The 19125-nt window shown below is 38.4% G+C and overlaps 1 long non-coding RNA gene across 1 annotated transcript; it reads left to right on the forward strand.

Moving 5' to 3' along the window:
- Positions 1 to 260: 260 nt before the first annotated feature.
- Positions 261 to 18540, forward strand: LOC149919400 (uncharacterized). Its single transcript, XR_016463564.1, has 3 exons — positions 261 to 337; positions 2688 to 2824; positions 18169 to 18540. It is a non-coding gene; the product is annotated as an uncharacterized LOC149919400 (long non-coding RNA).
- Positions 18541 to 19125: the final 585 nt, after the last annotated feature.

Raw genomic sequence — 19125 nt, forward strand, 5'->3', positions numbered from 1 at the left:
AAAGTTGAGGGGTGTTCCACAGCAGAGCTAGAATTTTAAATTAATTTCCTGTTTCACTACTCCCACAAGCCAACTAATATCTCAGTCTGGTCCTGCTGCTTTGGTATGTTTTGATCTTTCAATGTCTTATGTGCACAAATGCATTTAAACCAAAGAAAAGTCCCAGTGGGACATCTGTGCTCAACAAGTTGTGCAAACTCAGAGCAGAGATCTGTCTGACTTGTAAAATACCACACACGTGCTAATGTGCTTAGAGGATTCTGATGTTCAGATTCTGCAGAAGTTGAGGGCCAGAAGTAACTAACAGATGGGGAGGTTCCAGGCATCTGTGAATGAGGTAGGAGTTTTTTTTGACATCTAGTCTGTAATAATTTTATTTTCTGCAGTGGCACACATTTCTGGTAATTTTACTGTTCAGACTGGCCCTGTATATGGCCACTATAAATGGATTGGGAAGCTGCTTTGTACGGCGGAGAGGCACAGATACTGAGGAATATCAATCAAAAAGATTATTATTGGGTCAGTGCATTCTATTTTCTCACAGTGAAATTTAACAGCTGAAATAGAATCCTATTTTAGTGAGGAAGTTTTTATGGTATATCATTTCATTAACCATTTGGAAGGAGATATTCCTTAACATAGCTTAAACTGCTTAATAAAACAACCTATATCTTAATTAGAATCATGCAGTTGGTATTTCATGAATTGTATCCGAAGTGGTGTATTTCCCTTGGAGATAAAGCATGAATTAATCATGAGCAAGACAGCTCAACTAACTTGACTATAAATCTTCTCTTGATGAAGGGTTTCACTTTCAATGCAGCAGAAATTTATCAATATTTTGTTTAGAACTCAGAAGTGTAGAATTATTATCTTATTCACAAAGTGTAATTTAGTTGACATAAGCTTTGTCAGAGGAAAGTACCTACTGTCTTGGTCAGTAACTGAAGCACAATCTAAAGAAGGAAAAAAAACCCAAAATTCTTATAATGAAAAATTTTTATAGCTTTGTACCTGAGCTGTCTTATCTTGATTGTGAAAATCCTCCAAGATAACAAAATTAAACATGTTCTGTCATCTCTTGTTAATATTAGAACATCAATATCATCAAATCCCATTAGACTTAGGCTCACTATAAACTAGGCAACATTTTCTCTGACAGTGCAGATGCAGTTTGTAGCACTGGAAAGCACACTCGCTGGAACAGTCTGAGCTGGATCTCTCAGTGAAATAAACTATCCCAGCAAAGACATTTTTCACCACTCTGATAGTGTCTCTTTGATTTTTTACTGGCATATAAATGTCGCACCAAAAGGAAGTCTGCTAGGTTAGTAAAAGTTTCTCTGGTAAAACTGTCCCATGCTGGGACAAAATGGAAAGATTTAACCTAGCCCTTCTAATTATAATGTGGGGAGGAAACCATTCTCATGGTACCCATGCTGTTTTGGAGAGAAGTCAAAAAAAGAAAAGATATTTGGCATGGTGCAGGCAGAGGCAAGCAGTTTCAGAACACATTGGATGATAAGTTATCCTGTGAAAGGGGTGCACTGCCAGCTAATGCATATACACAAAGACAATGAGTGCTTTACAGTAATATCTAATTAAAACACACCTAAACATAAAATATTTCTCCAATCTAGGCATAGCCCTTTTAAAAATAGTTAAGCTAACATTCTCACTGAGCTCCAAGATGTGTTTTAGAAAATCTTTCTGAGTTATTTCTCATATCAGAAGCCTGATGGCTGAAGGATGTTCCAGGAACTAGAAAGAAAAATGGCTCAAGAATGATCAGTGGATACAGTTCTGGCAAAAGAGCCTGTTATAGTTTAAATGGCAGCTTTAAATTGACACAGTCACAAAATTGATGCAGAATCAATATACAGTAGTTAACGAAGTAACTGTGAATGTATGGTTATTGTTACAGATCCAAACTTCTTGCATGGTAAGGAAGTTGACCATTTGGGAGACTACAGAGAAGGAATTTAGAGAACTGCTAAAAAAAACCAGCAAAACCAGAAAACCACCATGCTTCTAAATATTAAGTGAAATACTCTCTAATGACAAGCTAATATCTTTACTTTCTACTTAGAGGATAGCATAGAAACATAGAATGGCTTGAGTTGGGAGGTACCTTAAGGATCATCAAGCTCCAATCCCTCTGCCACAGGCAGGGCTGTCGAACTGTAAGTGGAGGAACACAATAACTGGGACCATAATAAAGACATTTAGGTTGCATCTCTACTAGTAATGGTCCAGGATCATTCTTCAGCCTTGAAGCCAAATTGTGCAGTGCATATATTTTCCTAGCCCAGAAGAGCAGGTGGCTTCATTTGCTGCTCAGTGTTCCCTCACCCCACTAATGCCTTAGCTGTGATTGTGCACTATATGGGAGAGTGTTTGTTGGCACAAGCCAAAATGCAGGTTGTTAAACCTTGGTAGTGATTTAATAATTCCTAGTGATAATGTGGCTGAATTCAAGGTCCATGCCCTATTTACTGGAACACATCTGGCCTTAGACAATACCTGATTTTGCAACTTAACCTTGTATCTCAGGAGTAGTGCCAACCATTATCAGAGAGAGCCAGGACTTCCTGAACCCAGTACTGCTGGAGCACAGCCACATAGACCTCCATCTCAAAGAGCAGCTCTCAGGTGCACTGCCCTTGTTCTTTCCTCTCCTGACACAGTTTCTTCACACAATGGATGAAGACGATTGTCTCACACCTGCTCACCCCTGCTCACAACTCACACCTGGCTTCAGTGGGAAATGTGAGGTTTTCAGGAACAAGTCCAGAGAAATGAGGAGCTCGGAGAAGTAAAACAGGTACTTCTGAAATCTTTCCATGCCTCCTTAGGGATGTAATACAATGGAAGATAGAGAACAGAGCTGTGTATGTGTGATACAAAAGAGACTGTATGTAGTGGCAATATGGATTCAGAGGCTACCTGGAGTTCAGACATGTTTATATGCACCTTATCTGGCAGCTCAGAAATCGATGATGAGATTGTAGGAAAATCTCACGTAGGATCAGAGGTGAGGGTCTAAAGAACTTGGGGGAAGAGAAACACAAGCCTTATCTTGTCTTAATCTGTCATTCCCTTAACCTCTGTAAGGTGAAAAAGTCTAATACTGCCACGTTATCTTGTTCAGAATGAGGAAAACCAGTGTGTATTGCTTACTTTTGGTCAAGCAGATTTGCTGCTTATTTACGAAAGGGAAAATCCCAGTTCATTCCTCCTGACTCTTCTCACCTGACTTTTCATGAACATTTTGTTTCCTATCAGCATGTCTAACGATAAGCAGGCCTTGTAGATGTTTTGATTTGTACTCAAACTCTATAAAACATAAATGTATATGGATTGAAGTCTTGCCCCATTTTACTGGAACAAATCTTGCCCTAGATAATGCCTGATTTAAAATTTAACCTTGTATCTTAGAGGAAATTAAAAGTGTTGCATTTGTTTCTAAAATCAGTGAAGCTTGGCAACTTCATTGCAAACAAGTAGCACTAGGAGTTGATTCTGTTATGGTTAGTACCTGTAATGAATTGTAACACTACATAACATTTTGTGAAATAACTGTGATTAAAATTCATTTAGGAAATTCAATTACAGGGTCTAAAAGGCTTGGTCAGATTTACATTCTTTTTTTCAATGGCACTAAGCATAAAGAACAATCCTTGCTCTTCTGTGACTGAATTTGTAACTAGAGTAGGATATATTAACAGGTTTAATAAATAGGAAGAAGTACATTTGGCATGAAAAGGAGAGGAAAAAAAAAAGAAACATTAAGAATATATATATTAGCTCCTTGTGTGGTTATATTTTTATGAGTGACTTCACTTTCAATTATGAATTAGAAATCCTAGATTATTGTACTGCTTTCACTGTAGGCAAGAAGACAACAAACTGTTTTTAGTGTCTAAATGCATTACTGGAAGGTGCCCTTCTGGCATTCATTTTAGACTCAAGCTGTAATGGATTGAGCTTGTGTCTGTCTTTTAATCAGTGAATATTTTTTATATATAGTACCATGGTTTGAATGTGAATGTCAGTGATTGCTAAGATCTTAACTATACCCTCTAGATGGATTTCTGATATGATCAGACCACTGTACATTGAATGAACCTTATTCTCATGTCACTTGTGTCTTTGCAGGGATTTTGTTTATTTATTTGTTTGGATTTTTGTTTGTTTGTTTGTTTTTGATGTGTGGCTCTAACAAATACCTGGCCTTAGTTCTGTGCTTCTATTTACGAGTGGGAAATAAAGATTATTTGTCATCCCACACCCTCATCAGCAAAGGATTGAGGGGCATGGGTCCTTAAGATTGTCTGGCTGCCTTCAATGGCTGTAAGTGTAACTCTTTGGCACTACTCTTTGGCCCATAGACAGTCCTCTGTGATGTGGGAGAAAAATACATCCTGCCAAGTTTAGCCTGGCCAGACTGCAAAATGAGGGGGTAGGTGCACTGGAAGTGCTATGAAGTGCTTGGGGAGGGACAGAATGGAGATATGTAGGAAAGGAAGGAGGCACAGTCTGGTCTGTGGAAGCATATACTCTGACATGCTTCATGGTGAAAATATGCTGGTGGGGGTATTCCAGGCTGTGTACATCTGCAGAATAAATACATAGACTGCAGAAAGAATATTTAGACTGACCAAGGAAGATGCCTGAAGAGTGCGTAGGCCTGAGCTTTCACCAGCAGCATCCTAAATAGCTTGCTCTCATGATGATTTCCAAAGAGGACCGAGAGAATGAGCTGATCTTGGGAGTGAGACAGGTCGATTTATTCTACATGATTTATAGGAACCACCTATAAAGCTGTGGAGCACTACAACTCTCTTCTTTCTCATATTTGAACATAAAACCTTTAAGTCTTACAGACACTCTGTTTTGGAGGTGTATAGATGTTTATTTCCTGCTAAATAGTGACATATTCATTCCAGGAGCCAAGGATTGGAACAACTTGTATATGCTGTCTCTCTTTTTTTGACCTAAGAGCCAGTTTAGTACCTCTGACAACAATGCAGAATAAAATCAATGATGTTGGTGGAAGAACTGGGGCTACTTTTTACTCGTATGCTTCTAGAGCACTTACAGAAAGACAGTGTCACATCAAATCATAGAGTCCTATATAAGTAGGCTATTTCAGAAAGAATGAAGCTAGAGAAGGTGGATTTTCTGTTCAGTTTTATTCAGTGCTCTGTACATTCACCCTGCCAATGAAATAATACGAGCCCACCCCTCTCCATGCCTTCCTCATCATCTCCTTGGGCAAGAGAGAGCATGAGCTATTGCTAATCCAGTTGGTCACCTGTGCAAACTAGCTGGCAGCATGATCCCATCAGCAACTGGCCCCTAATCATAACACACACTGTTGTTTTCTACCTGCATTTTTCATACTCAGAGAATAATTTGAGTCTCCTCCACTGTCTTGCTACTGATGTTGAAGAAAATAATAGGGATTTAAATAATTGTGACTATATTAGGCTTACTTTTGGAATGCACTATTGTGTGTTCTGAGGCTTGGTCATTTGACTCACCAGAAGAAATGCTTTAGAACAACCCAGCAAACACAAATTTTTGATGACTGCTTTCTTTGAAAGCCAGACCACAGGCAGAAGGACTAATATGAAGAAATCCCAGTAAGAATTGGAAGGTAGCTGAGTTGTCCTTCTTTTACTAAGAAATAAAGGAATGCTCTAAGATTCTGTAATCCATTAAAAGCCCTTCAGATTTCTGTCCTTTCCAATGTTGTTGAAATTAGCTGGTAAGTCTGACCTGGCTATAATCAGCTGATGCTGTGAATTTCTGTGTAATTTCAAGTAAGCTATATTGCAGTGAAAACTATATAGTGAAATAAAAAACAAGAAAAAACATTGAGTTTTTAAATGCAGTAGAGTTACTGTAGGGAAAATAGATGTGAATTAGAAAAAAAAAAGGTGTATAACAGTGAGATAAGTCAAAGCTTCCTTGAGAGTTCTTGTAAATATTCAGTCAAGGACCGTCCTTTTTCTTGCCTGTGCAAACTTTTTGTAGCACTTGTACATACATCTGCATACAGATATGCAGGACTAGAAGAGACTTCAAGGCATTCTGTAATCCAAGCCATTATGTTCAGCAAGTTTCACATAACTGGAGCATTATAATTATCAGTAACACCACACAGGCATACTGTGTGCTGCAGGAACTGCTTTCAGCTGCTAAGAGGCTGCTGTGGCACTGATGGAAGCTGCTGGGCTCCCAGGCTGACCTCCCTACTGAAATGAAGCTGAAACCTCTCCTTCATCTACAGCTCCCCGGAGAGAGAGGGAAAGGAAATCCGCTTTGACTTTAACAGCTGGCACTGAACAGAGGAGAGGGTTATAAATAAATGCAAATGAAGAATGAGGGCATGTGACAAGAGCCAGGAAGGTCACTGTGCGGTGTGCCAACAGATGAGCAATGCTCAGAGTGGCATTTGACAAAATGTCACTCTATGTGTAGACATGATGATGATGTCAAAAGAGGCTCATTTGAGTTGAGGTTTGGGAGGATCCTCTATTTAAATCCTGTCTGAACTACTGGCAGGCTGCATGACCTTCTAGAATATACTGAGCTCCATGGGTCAAACTAGATCTTGCTGCAACAAAATTGATGACAATGGAATTATTCTGGGAGTGAACTTGATTTCTCAGACATCAGTCAACACAGCTGGTTCACTGAATAAGTGAAAGAAGGCAATCAGATATCACTGGAAAGCAGCTGAATCTGAACTAAGTCATTCAGTATCTGCAAAACAAGAACAGAAGTGCACAGTTGTTACTTAAAATGCATAAATAAATGTTGACAGTAGTTTATGGACAAAGTAAACTCCATTAAGGTAACTTAAATAGTTTTTCAAGGTAATTAGTGTCATTCTATCTTTCTATTTTTTAATGGAATGTAATGATTATGTATTTTATTTATAACTTGCGAGATAAATTGTGCTTTTTTAAATAATCTAGTATAGTTTTTTCTACAAAAACTTTATAATTGACTCAGGAATACAGCACTGTATTGCACAATGGTAAGCTTCTTTTAATGAAAATTCTTTTGGTGTCAGATTATAAAATAATTGTGATAATTATTGTGAATGATAAGAATTGGTATTAAAAGTAGCTACACAACATAAGCAGAGGATAAAACTATGTGTAAAATGGAAACAAAAATTACTAAATAGGAAGCTTTCTACCTCCTGAAATGGAAGGTAATGGAAACCACAACGTTACGGATTTGGAGGTAGATGAATAACAAGTGATTTACTTCTTTGTGGAAAAGTAGTGACTAGTGTTCTCTTACTGATTTTTAACTCCACTATTTGTCTAATCAGAGAAGTAGTGGAAATTTCAAGTGCTACGTCCCCTAGTTTCACCAAGACCTCTACAAAGGTAGGCATATGTTTCTTTGGAGTTGAAATAAAGAAGTCAGATTGTGAGCTTGCTTTCAAAGCTAGCTGAAAGGAAACTAAATCCTGATGTCAGTGCACCTGTGTCACAAGGAGAACTTTGGGGAGTTTAGAAAGCATAAATTGACCTGGACAAAATGATTACAGAGCAATAGTAAGAGATGTTCTCCAGCACAGAAAAAGATAAACAAAGGGTTCTCTTATCTCTGCCATTCCTGTCATTTAAACAAAATGAGTAGTTACAAATCAAAGGGTTCTTTTATCCCTACTGCTTATGTGATTTAAGCTAAACAAGTATTTTCAAAACACAGCTTCATGTATGTTTCACTTTTACCAGGGGTACACTAACACTAGATAAAACAATACTGACTTAGCAAGCAAAAAAACCCCAAAAACCTAACATAATTTAAGAAAAGTTGGAGACGTGACATGGTACACTTTTTCCTTCATTTTCATTCCAATTTAGTAGAGAGGACAATGAAGTTGCATCTCCTTACATAATTAAATAAAAAGATCCCAAAATTTTTTCCATTTCTTATCAGTGCTGATTAGAACAGGACGTTGCTTTGTTTGTCTTTTATTATACCTGTTTACATATCCCATTGTGCCAGCTGCAGCAGTATGTGGTGTCATAACAGCATTGGTTATTGGGTTTATGGTGAAATACTACCACAGGCACTTTTCAGAGGGGCTTGTTAGTAACACTCCATCATCTTTCTGTGCATCTGACTATTTTTTAAATACTACCTTCCATTCTGAACAGCATCCTATTTTTTTCCAGATGATTGCTCTGGTTTTAATTTTGATCCTATTCTTCAGAGTTCCTGCTATTTCTGTATGTACAAGGGTCATCTAAACTTTATTGAATATCTTTTCTTCAAAAGCCAAGAGTTCAAATATTCAACAGGCCAGGTGCAGGACAGGCTTCTGCAGAACTCCATTTGCCACGTTCTTCCAGCTGACAGAGAGCATGGGCTAATTACTTCATAAGTAACCACCTTACAGTAATTTTGACTTGGATCAGCAGCAGCCAGCTTGTCCAGTATAGACTACAGAGCCTCTGTAAACTGCTGTGGACAGGGTTGCCACTCACTGGATCAGGCTGCCCAGGGGCCCATCGACCCTGGCCTTGAACACCTCCAGGGATGGGGCACCCACAACTTCCCTGGACAGCCTGTTCAGTGCCTCACCACCCTTCGAACAGACAGTTTCCTCCTAACATCCAACCTAAATCTCCCTTCTTTTACCTTTAAAGCCATTACTCCTTGTCCTGTCACTATTTGCCCATGTAGAAAGTAAGTCTCCCTCCTGCTTATAAGCTCTCCTCAAGTACTGGAAGGCAACAATGAAGTCTGCCCAGAGCCTTCTCTTTTCCAAGCTAAACAGGCCCATCTCCCTTAGCTTTTCTTTGTAGAAGAGTTCTACCTCTCTGATTATCTTCAAAGTCCTCCTCTGGACCTGCTCCAGCAGCTCTGCACCTTTCTTGTGCCAGGAGCCTTAGCCCTGGGCAAAATTCTCACAGATGGAACCTCACAAGAGCACACTTTTATCCTAGGATGTGATGTACATGTGCAGCATAACATTTAGATCAGTGTGATGAGAGTAAGAGATGCTCACTTCCCTATCCCCCAAGAAAAGGCTGTGTACAGAACTGGAAGTATCCATGTATGTCAGGACCACTCTCTGCCCACTTCTGTTTGGCCCTCAGGAGAGGACAATGGGACTGATCATGAGATGGGGGAATTTTCATGGAAAATTGAATATGTTCCCACTGACAGATCCAGAGTATTTCTTTAGCTAGCCATAAATGCTTCTGGCATAATAATATGAAGTATCTATTGCTTCTCCTTAATCTGCAGAGCCTGTTTCCCACTTCTAGAAGGCTCCTTTCACAAGATTGGTATTTGATAAAACTGTATTACCCATTACTTATCACCATAGGATCACTGTGTAATTTAGTTCGGCAGGGACCGCAGGAAGTCTCTAGTCCAACATTCTGTTCCAAATGGGGTCAGATTGGGTTCAGACCTGACTTTATACTGTTGGATTTTGAAAACTTTCAGGACTTCACAAACTCTCTGGGCAACCACTTTATGACTCGTGATGAAAATGTTTTCCCTTAAGTCCAGTTCAACTATCTCTTCTTTGAACATATGCCTTTAGTCTGTCACCATCCCACCATACAGCACTCTGTAGAGCCCAGTTCCATCATCTTAATAATCTTTTATTTGTATAGATGCTTAGGAATGCTTTACTTTTTCTGTTATTTGGAACTAGAAGGTGAAGCTAAAGAACTGCCTTTTGGATTCTTCTTTTTTCCCATTTGAATGTTTGATCATTTCCTTTCTTCTTAATCACTCCTTATTTAGAGCAGAAATGAAACAGCTACTTCTGAGAAATAATAGAGAATGAATAGGTGAATTGTATCAATCTGACACAATTTAGAGCTCTTAATTGATCTATGATGTCTTTACTTGTTCTTTTGCTTTTCTACCTGGAAGTCTTATTCCCTTCTTTTATAATTTACATATCAAAGCAATATGTAATATGCAAGCATTTGCAGAAGTCAAAGCAAGGAGGTGCAGAAAGGTTAAAAACAAGAAAATAATAAAAAGTACAATAGATAGTAGGAGAGGTGATTGTAGAAGTAGGCTTCAGTCAAAGTGAAAATGAGACTTAACAGGAATGGTGATATAAGTAAGACTAGCATTTTTCAGATTCTCAGTAAAAGAGGTGTTGTGGTTTAACCCAGCAGGTGGCTCAGCACCACAAATTTGTTCACTCACTCACTTGTGACAAAACTATTTACTAAGACAGAGAAAAGGAAAAGGATAATAATTATGACAAATATATATATGTGTATACATGTATGTAACAAGTGATGCATAAGCTCACCACCACCCAGCCAATGCCCAGCTACCCCTGAGCAGCAGAAGAGAGAGAGATGAACTCTCACTCCTGTCAAAACTCCTTCCTTGATGTCATCTGGTATGAAATATCCCTTTGACCAGTTTAAGTCAGCTGTCCTAACTCTGTTCCCTCCCAGCTCCTTGGGCCCTTTGCTGAGAATGATCTCTATTCTGAACAACACTACTTAGCAGCAGCTATAAACATTGGTATGTTATCGACATTGTTTTTCTTCTAGAACCAAAATATCATACCAGACACTCAAGAAAACAATTCCATCTCAGCTGACACTAAGACAAGAGGATAATGGGCTAGTTCACACTAAGAAATCAATAACAGTCTTATACATGATTCACTATAGTTTTTCTTGATATTTCCTGTATCTTAAACACATGGTCATGTGTTTAACACGTGGTCATATTTGGGGTAAAAAATACATTTGCTAAAACACCTATATGAAGGGCAACACAGAATGTACCTTCCACTTAGTTCTTAAAGAAAAAAACATCTCAGCCTGAAGTATAAGCTGTGGTTAAGGTCCAAGGCATGTCAGTGGTTCTCTACCTTTTACAGAATAGTAATTTCTTTAGTCTGAAAAATGGAGATTTCTGTGACTTCATAACACAGTGACAGAATCACAGTGGCATTTCCTCCAGGACTGTATCTTCCATTTTGTATAGATGGAATTGTTAATGTGTGAAATAGAGGATTTCTTCTCTCTTCAATGACTATCGAAAAAATGTTACTGGCAACACAAAGCTCTTACGTTTCATTTATGTTTCAAAGGCAGGTGAAATAAACTCAGACCCAACTTTTTCACTAGACTAAACTGCCTTGCTAGTCCATATGGTCTAACATGAAGTAATTAGGAGTCTGAAGTGGGATGTGTTGGATAGAAATCTGCAGCCTCTCTGATACAAAAGGACAGACTTTCTGGGCAGAATTTTATTCTCTATATTTCAAATTTGTAAAAGTTTCTAATGGAAGAAATCAGGATGAGTTTCAGACACTGAAAATATAACAGCAGAAGCCCAATAAAGATGTGACACTAGCCAAGGCTGAAGTATTCTAAAGTAGCAGAAATGGGGGGGGGGGGGGAAGAAATTTACATTACACTGGGGTTTAGTAGAAAGTTAATCAGTAATTTGGGAACTGGGAATATGGCTTGGTTTGTAAGTCAGCCACTATCCTATGCAATCTGTCTGTTTAAATGTGGGTACTTTGAATTACATCAGAGTGTCTCATTGACTCTGCTGAACTTTGATTCATGCCTTTAAAATCTCTGCCTGTAAAGACAGATAGTGAATCTTTACTATGCACATAGATCCTCATGCTTTATTGCAAACTGGGCGGATGGTTTTTCCATATTCAAGTATGCATGATTTGGGGTAGGAAAAGAGAGCTGATGCATACATTCCTGAGAAATTTATGAGGATCTTATATGGATGAAATAAAAATTTCATGTAAATTCCACATACTCCTTTTATTCATCCAGAGTCTGCTGAAAACGTTGAAAAATAATAAAAAAGAATAGTTTCAAGAAGCTCTGGGGAGATTATTTCTCAATAAATATTTTTAAATCATGTTATATCTACCATTATACTAAAAACTAATCCTGATGCTTAACATGTAATTTAAAAAGAAGAAATGTAAATAACTTCACTGCTAAAAAGCCAAGACTAGAAAATACTTCTATGGTTTTATACTTTCTATAGTTTGAAAAAAAGAGAAACGTGGGGAAGTTAAAAGGAATAGCAGTGAAATTTGTGCTCTGTGCATCTGGAAGCAAGTTCTTAGGCTTTCTGGTTTTATTTTTTATATCTGACCATGGACAAATGTTTCAGAATAAAATGAATGTTATATAATATAGAAAAAAGATCTGCCTCCATTAACAATCAGGATGGCTGATAGCTGTGGTCAGAAACACACAAGATTATCACTAAAGGTTAAAATAGTGCAACTACTATTCTAATGGAATTCTGATGGAATAGAATCAATGCAATCAGTGACTGAAACCAGCTAAAGAATAGCTGCCAGTCCTATCCCCTCGTTCTGTTGAACTACTTAGTAGTTGTCACTTAGATTCCTACTCCAAGCCTTTTTGTTTTCATACTGCAGCTCATCTGCCATGAAGACCATGTCATGTTTCAAAATGTTTCTTAGGTAGATCTCTTAAGCCTCTTCTATTAACCCAATTCTTCTTTTTTTATACTTAGTTAATTGGGATTTTCAAAGAAAGAAATGTATGTTCTAGGGATACACAGCTACTCTCCCTACCTCCTAATCACTATCTCAAGTTCCAGAGGTAAAAAGAAGCAGATCTGCTCAAGGTATGCTGGATCTTTAGACACGTATATCTATTGGAACGTGTCCTGGGTATTTCAGGCTTACTACGTGTCTATAGCTCAACTCAGTAATGTGTAGGCATTGAAATTCTTGCATTGCAGACCTGACAATTCTATGAGAATATGTGGCTCAAGTTGCATGGATTCTGAGAAGATGGAATGTGTTCTATAGAACTGCAGTGCGCATAAAATACACAGGAAACCTTTGCATACGCAGCGTGTGGGACATGGAGATGTTTGGCAGCCTGCTTGCTGTTCCTGCTCTGCGCTGGCTGCCAAACATCTGGGAGTTAGCTGAAAAACATGGGAAAATGGTAGGGAAGAAAATAACCAGCAAAAGCAGTCATCTCCCATGAAAAGTGGTTGGCCTGGCACTCTGGGCTGTAATAGTGTTTGAGAAAGGCATCTATCTGGGACATGAGAGCATGGTGGGTTATAGAAGCTCCAATTTTTCTTTTTTTAGAGAGCTATAAAAAAAAGCCAGTGAATCTGAAATAAATCTACAAAAAGACCTCAGGAGATATGCACCAATAAACTCAGTGCGATTCGATTGTTTAAGTGAATTTTAGAAATATCAACTTCAATGAGTTAGCTGTTTGATTACATGAGAAATATCTAACACATTCTCAAGCTCCTTCTGCTGGCTTTTCAAGTGACAAAAATTTCAATTTCCTCTTTTCCAGGCATCTGTCAACACACTCTTAGCTTTTCTCTCGATAGTTTCTACAGTGTGGTTAATTGTTTCACACAAAAAAAGCAAAAAATACCATTGCTATATCATCTTGAATGCTAAATATGTGCAAGCATCAAAACATAAACTTAATGTAAAGATAAATAACAAAGAGAATACTCAAGTGTTTTAATTTATATTTAATTATTGATAGGAATTTCAATAAAGATACTACTGAATTTTCAGATTATTGTACATTGCTGGAGATTCTTACAAAATATAAGGTCAGCCTTTTGTGCCCTTAAGTAAATACATTTAAAGCCTGTATAATACCTTCTAATAATTTAATAAAATGTATGGATCTAATCTTCAGATAAGTGAGGTCTGGAATGCGCTACTAGCCTGAAGCTCAGGATAAGATTTGCTTTGCCCAAAGGCATCTGCCTTGAAGTTGGCTATCCTTACTTGTTGAACTATTCATTAGTTCAGAGATAAGTGCCACCAGCAGACATTTCTGAGTAATCATCCTAACAGAGGTCTCCAGAGTACAATGGATAACCACATTTTGGAGCTGTCTTGTCTCTTTCCTGTTGGCTACTCAGAGAGTGTGGAGAACTAGTTTGAAAGAGCTGGGTAGTCCAGTGCAAAGGGATGAATGAGAACTCCAATTCATAGTATCATTAAGGTTGGAAAAGACCTCTAAGATCATCTAATCCAACTGTCCACCTACCACCAAAACTGCCAACTAAACCATGTACATATTTCTTGAACACCTCCAGGGAGAGCGATTCCACTGCCTCCCTGCACAGCCCATTCTAGTGCCTGACCATTATTTCTGAGAAGTTTTTCCTAATGTCCAACCTGAACCTCCCCTGGCACAACTTAAAGCCATTCCCTCTCACCCTATCACTGCTACCTGGGAGAAGAAGCTGAACCCCACCTTGCCACAACCTCCTTTCAGTTAGTTGTAGAGGGCAAGAAGGTCTCTCCTGAGCATCTTCTTCTCCAGAATAAACAATCCCAGTTCCCTCAACTGCACACCATCAGGCTTGTTCTCCAGACTCTTAACAGCTTTGCTGCCCTTCTCTGGACATGCTCCAATGTCTTTCTTGTAGTGATGGGCCCAAAACTGAACACAGTACTCAAGATGTGGCCTCACCAGAGTTGAATACAGGTACTCCCTGTCCTGCTGGCAACACTATTTCTTACACAAGCCATTGGTCTTCTTGGCCACCTTGGACACTGTTGGCTCATGTTCAGCTAAGCATCAACCAACACCTCTAGGTCCTTTTCCCCTGCACAGTCTTCCATCCACTCTGCCCCAAGCCTGTAGAAATGAATGAGGTTGTTGTCACCAAAGTGCAGGACCTGGCACTTGGTCTTGCTGAGCTTCATCCCATTGGCCTCAGCCCAGTGATCCAGCCTGTCCAGATCCCTCTGTAGGGTTTTTTTACCCTCAGGCAGATTGTCACTTCCTCCCAGCATGGTGCCATCTGCAAATTTACTGAGAGTGCACTCAATTTCCTCATCCAGATCATCAATAATGATATTAAATTCAGCTAGTCCATAGTGGCATCATGGACGTCAGAGAATTTACAACACTGAAAATCAGTGCAAGGTTTAAACTAGCTAAGAAGTTGGATGAAGCTGAATATGAAGCTGAATACCTATAAAGCTGAATACCTATATACGTTGCTTCCCCAGTTCAGTCGCAATGGGGAACTGTGGTAGCTAAATAAAAATTGCCTTGAATCAGTTGCTACTATGAGTAGGTCTGTATTCATGCTGTAGTATTAGCTATGTTAAACTATATAGTCTGAATTTTATGTTTGCTAACACTTTCTTAAACATTACTGAGATTACAGAGATCAAAGATTGAAAGCTTAAGTACTGTATCATAAGCTGCGAAGAGTGGCATTAACAGCATTTTTCCTAAAAAATGTAGGTTTCCTTCCACAGATCCTTGAGAAAAGATGCTCACAACATTGTTACCTGCGTGATGTCTGAACATAGAAAGAATACTATTGAATTATTCTAGCAGTTTGTGTGCCTTTTGATTACTTTCTGGAGAAAATACTTTTTTAAAGTGACTTTTCCATAAGATTGGCAGAAGGTTGAAATGACTGTTGGAATTCGGGGAAGTTATCCACCATCAAATTAGAACAATGATATAAAACAATTCACCTGAATGTGGCTGTAGCCAAGGAAAGGTGCAGAAGCAACACTTTTATAGAATGCCAACAAAAGCAAAAAAAAACCAACAAAACTGTTCAGTAGTAAGCCTGCTAAAAGCTGAGAAGAAACCTATCTGTTTTGCTAAATCAGATGAACTTACCCACAGTAATTTCCTACTGAGCTGCTGTATCAGACTGAATTTGGCATACTGTTCTTGGAAAGAGAACTTTGTTATTAACTATCCAAACTCCTTCCTTTTATCTTTCTGATAAGTCTTCAGAACTCAGGTAGTGAGTTGTTTAGTACTTGGTGACAGGTCCTCCTTTCTTCTTTCAGAGCACAAATATTATTAAGAGAAAGAGAACTTCAGTCAGATGAAATACTATAATATTCCCTGAAGAAAGTTTTTAATCAGCAGCTTCAAAGGAGCTGCTCTCTTAATGCGCAAATGAAATGTTGTAAATTCAGCCAATGGTTTTCATGTTGAATTTGTAGACTTCCTTACAGCTCAAGAGTGCAAAAGACTGATGTCAATGGCCTGTAGGCACTTGCATTTATTGCCCAGAAGCCAAGGGATTGAAAAGTTATTTGCAATTTAATCAGCTGGAGGATAACCTATAGGTAGTAATGATAAAAATAATTAGCTTGATGCCAGTGAGCAGCTGACATGAAAATCATTCATAGAGCTTGATTGATATACTCAGCATAGCTTTATTCACACACAAAAAAACAACTTCCTCTCCAAAAAAGTATCATTTTTTTTAGCACAAGTTTTTAGGCTTGTTTGAATTCTACTTGCTTGGCTAAGCTAAATGCAATTCCTGGCAGCAGCATTTCGGCATGTTCATTAAGTGCAATACTATATCATTGCTTTAAAAACATAGTGAATTGTAAATAAGCAGTGAACATGATGACTCCACAAAAGCAAACCCAGCACTAACCAGTAGTTTAGCTGCAGGCAATTTCAATCGTTAATGCTTTTACTGTGTGCTGGTTTCAGCAGTTTTGAAGGTCTTTCTCCTGAGCAGTGCTGTTCTGATGCTGAGTTGCCGTTGCCTGCTGACTGAAGTTGAATCAATCTGCAAGTCAGGACAGTGCTTCCAGACAACCTCCATAGCAACCTGATCGTGACAGTGTGTCCTGCTATCTATACAATTGAAAGAAAATCCCTTTGGTATAATCATACTTTACTCATATCAAGATTGTCATTCTAGTTCAGAAGGAAAGCCATGCTGGTTTCAAAGTATGGTGTTCAGCCTCTGTGCTGACACCTGGTTATCACATGAATCAGGTAGGAACACATAGATTTCCAATTTATATCACTTTCACTGCTACCGAATGGCATTTTTTTATGAGGTGCAAATATTTCTCTGTGAGAAACCAGTCAGATATATGGGCAATGAAAGCAGCTGGATCTTTCTTTCTTTCTTTCTTTCTTTCTTTCTTTCTTTCTTTCTTTCTTTCTTTCTTTCTTTCTTTCTTTCTTTCTTTCTGTTGGGTACTTGTAACACAATCTCTCCCCAGTGTGGGTTCTAAAACAATGTGAGTTGATACCACAGCCTCTTCCTCAGCTGCAGTTTCCTGGCCACTCATTTTCATCAAACACAGGAATGACATTATCTTTGAGTACTCTGTGTTCAGTTTGGTCACTACTGTATAGCAATGAGCACAGAAACCTCATTTACCCAGAAAATTAGCTGGAATTGTATAATTCAGACCATGTTTTATTGCAGGTTTTGGTGCAGTTCCTACCAGTTTGGACACTAAAGCCTGCTCAAAAATCAGAAGTGCTGTACTGTTCATGAGGAATGCTGATCTACAAGAGCTACTTAGTGTAAAATGCAAAGCTGCTCTTTCTTAGGGTGAAATCTGTAGTCTGAATTTGAAAGAACCAGACTGTCATTCTGAGAATCTCATCTCTGTCATCTACCCACTTCATAAGGCTACATGGCATCCTGAAACTTGCACAGAACTGTTTATGTACCATGTAGATAAATGCAGGATAAATTACAAGGAGGTTGTTCATTCAGAACTTCCCCTGCTAATCCTGGTCCTCCTGCTTCACTGTTGCTTGAGTTAGATGTGTAAGAGATATTAAGGAAGGTTTCTCCATTGGAAGCTGCAGGTAATACTGTTTACCTAAACCATAGGGATATTGTGAGCACCCTTTGTCGTAATAGCCCATTTTTAAATAATCTAATTGTAAAAAGATATTGTTAAAACCATTTGAAAAGTCGTGTTTCAGAGGTGCTTGTGTTTGTATATTCAGATCATACAGTTAAAACACCAGTATCTTTTATTTCATTTTTAGCTGAATAGCAACATTTCTTGATTTGAAGCTGCATCTCTCTAATGACCTTTGCTGAATGCTAAATTTTAGATTGCATTTACATATGAGACACTGCTATTTTGTTAAGTAGGAGACATAATATGAGGATAATCAGTTTATCTTAAGCTGTAATTCTCTGTCTAGCAAGGATTCAAATTTCCAGGATAGCTAATGGCTCAGTGAAGTCTGGTAAAACATCTTTGAGATAAATCCCAGCATAATGAGATCAGTTAGATCTAACTGTAAAATAGAAGAGAAGCTTAATTTTAATTTTCAAATGCACAGTTTGATGCTTTGCTTTTTTATTTTACAGCTTGACAGAGATGCATCTGAAACAAGGAATGCTGGAACTGGAAGGATCTTTTGAATATGCATAAACTAAAAAGGGAAAAACCAAACAGGAAAAAAAAAAAGAAAAAAAAGTGTGTCTAGCTTCATGTAGAGATGGATTTTCTATTCCACGGAAACTAATTTGCCTCCAATGCAAATTCTCTGTTGAAAGGATGTGCCTACACTGCAGCTGAAAATGCTTCTGACATAGGTTACGTGGGTACTAAAGCAGTATGGGCAGCAAAATAACAGTAACAGCAAAAATTTAAATCACAGAGACTATTACAAATGCAATCAAGGGCTCCCTGTCCATTTCAGAAACACCAGGTTTCTTGGTGTTTAGGTTTGTATTTTAATAAATGTGTTGGCAACAATTTCTACTTTCATTTTTAAATGTGTGCAGTACATTGTGCTTTTGGTTTTACTGTTATAATGCAGTCCTTGTGCGCTTCTGTCCTTGTGACAGAAACTGGATCCCCTCTGCAGTGTCAAAGCTTCTGCTTAAGCACACAGCACATGCAGTGACAGTGCAAAGGTTTTAGGGCATTCAGTTCATTTTCACTCTGAACTGCTAAGGGATTTGCCTAAAAACAAAAATATTCCAGAACAACAACAAAAAAATTATATATGGTGACTTTTCTGGCATTGCCCCATGATTTGGAGTCTGGCAATGTAAATAACTGTGAATAGCCTTCTCAATCAGCTTCTGAGACAGCTCAGGAACTACTAGCAATTGTCGCTGCTGTGTGTGATTTGTGGTAATAGTGTCACCTAAAATCTACATTAAAATTAACATTTCAGCGGGGAAGGAACACCACTTCTGATAGCTCTTATGAATTAACTCTGAATGACAGGATATTGGTAGGTGTAGGAGATAGCTCATACTGAGCACAGAGATCCTCAGTTCTCACCGCTTTTGAGACTCAACATGCTCACAGAG

Source organism: Phasianus colchicus, chromosome 1, assembly GCF_987193195.1.
Source record: "Phasianus colchicus chromosome 1, bPhaCol1.hap1.1, whole genome shotgun sequence".
NCBI classification, from domain to species: Eukaryota; Metazoa; Chordata; class Aves; order Galliformes; family Phasianidae; genus Phasianus; species Phasianus colchicus.